A 2,663-nucleotide genomic window follows, 5' to 3' on the forward strand; every position below is an offset into this window, starting at 1 on the left:
GACTGATCAGTCTGCTTTAGATGTGATGGCCTGCTAACAAGGTAACACGTACTGTGCTGCTTGTTATACGCTTCACAGCTTGCTCTACAGAACAGACCAACCGTGCTCGCTCTCAGTCTGTCCATTATCTCTTTGTCCCATCTGTGTCACTAGCTGTCTTTCCACCAGCCCCTTTCTAAATGAATCCCTCTAAGACCCCTATTGTTGTTGATATGGCTGCGCCACAGTTTATGGTGTGGGACTGTAGTCATTTATAGCACTCCGGCTGTGCGTCACCAAAACTGGGACATGTTTCAGAGAGATTAAGCTGGTGGGGAGAAAAGGAAAACGTAAAGGAGAATAGCTAGAGAAGAAGAGTGCCACCAAGGAACCTAGCAGTCTACCTGCCGCTGACAAGATTTATTATGTGAAGGAATGATAATAAAATTACAATACAGGGAGAAAAAGACTCTGCGGCACAATTTGACAACCCCTTACTAAAAACAGGGAAATTGTACCAAGAGACAAAACAGCTGTAAATAAAACTTAGATCAAACACTAAACACGGCTACGATATTTTTTGTGACAGAATAGTCACAGAGTCACAGCTTTTTCAATTTTTTTATATTGTGAAAGGTATCTGTAGAATTATGTTTCTTAGAAAACTTTGAAAGTGTACAGTTTTCTTTTTCTCTTGCATATGTCCTTGAATTCCAGTAAATATCCTGAATGCATGTATTTCCTCATGAAGCTGTGGCAAAGCTGTTTTTTCACCCACTGGCTATACAAATATAACCTTGAGGGTTCAACTATGAATGTAACCTGTTTTGTGGGAAGTTTCTCTGATTTATTATGACTGTGGATGCATTAAGTGTTTATCTACCTAGATAATGAAAGCATTACATGTTTACTCACATTTTTCAAGTATTTGAGCATAAAATAGAAGTACAGCAGTCTCCCAGTGGTAAAAAATAAGGTAGTAATCAGGTTAATTTGCCTGTGCCCTCATCTTTCATTTCTGCCTGACACTCACTTTCCTAGGAGAAGAGTAGTAGTATTATGTGGGTACTTAATTGTGTTAATAATTTGCGTTACGCCACTTCTATGAGAATCCTAGTGTGCAGAACATCGTCAAGTCTCAGTCTCCGCAGAATGACAAGTCCTTGATGCCTACCATGTGTGAGCACAGCCTTGAAGTTGTGTTTACAGAGCACAGCGAAAATAAAAGACTTTCCTTCGCTAAGAGTTCCTAGTGTTGACAGTGGGCCACCTCGATTCAACATCAAAGCAGCCCTGTCAAGACATTTTGCAAAGTGCTCTTCCAGCCCTGAGTCAGCATATGTTCTGTTAGATGTGTTTACTCTTGAGCTTCTGCATACCGGATAAAATGCAGTATTATTATGTGGAAATAATACACCTGCACCTAACACCAGCATCCAGGAATGGCAAATAAATATGGGCGTGCACGCTACTGCGCATTACACATGCATGAGAATACGCTTTGACTTATAAACATACGAAAACCTCAGCTGACACAGTTTTGAATGCTGCTGGTCTTTTAAATAAAGTACAAAGGTTCAGAGGTGACACTGCTAAATGGAAAGGAAAAGAAATTCACTGCATTTGTTCTGGAAGACAAATATAATTCTGCAGAAAAGTAGAGCAGTGTGACCCAGTTTCAAGGATGACAGAGTTAGTTTACAGTATTTCTTTTTTATATACTGCACCTGCACTTAATGCAGGTGTATTTCAAGAAGCACAGACCATATCAAGTATGAGTGATATGGGCAGGAGCACAATCAAACATGCGGTGCAAGCTGTTTTAAGCCACATTAGCTGAACAGTAGCATTAGAATAATTGCCATCAGACATAAAATCTCAGCAGCTCTTTCTCTATTTCATAGAGAATTCAACATTTTGAATTTTCAGCTGTTATCAGCCCCAAACACCAGTTTCTGAATCTCTACCTTTTTAGTTTGTAATTCTAAACAGCTAAGAATGTAACCTTGCTTATTTCTAGAGCAAGACTGATTGCTAGAGCAATTGTTGCTGTGAGCTATATTAACCTAAACTATGAACTAATCTTTAACTGATATGACCCTAAATTTTACTAAACAGCTTAAAACAAAATCAAAAGAAACAATATAATGCAGCTAAAGGCATGTCTCCAAGTTGTGTGCCAAAGTTAAAAATCTAGTCGATTAATTTCCAAATTTGAATTCCTTTCATGACTTTAAAATGGAAACACCACCCGTCATTACCTGACAAGCAGAGCATGAAGACCACCATTGAAAATAAGTTGAAAACATCCTCTTAGGTCGCCTAATGGCGATATGGCAACTGGCAAAGTGATAACGACTTTATAATGGGCTGAGTGAAACCACAGCGGTGCCTTTGAAATAATACCACACCACTCCAAACTGGAATATTTACAGATAAAACATACATATTAATTATAGTTTGGCATGAAAAGAAATAAACTGCTTGACAAGAATCACAAGAAAAAAATGAAAAATTCCCAACCTTGCCATTTATGGTGCTAAAACATTTCAACAAATGGGTCAGTGTTTCCACGTTCTTACAGTAAATTTGTTGTTTTAAATCCAGCCCCACACACATACAGCCAGACACACTGGGAAGTGTGTCTATTCAATGGCTATAAATGAAGCCCCAGGAGACCTCAA

The sequence above is a fragment of the Perissodus microlepis genome, chromosome 6 (assembly GCF_051167445.1).
Source record: "Perissodus microlepis isolate ML-2025 ecotype Zambia chromosome 6, ASM5116744v1, whole genome shotgun sequence".
Lineage (NCBI taxonomy): Eukaryota > Metazoa > Chordata > Actinopteri > Cichliformes > Cichlidae > Perissodus > Perissodus microlepis.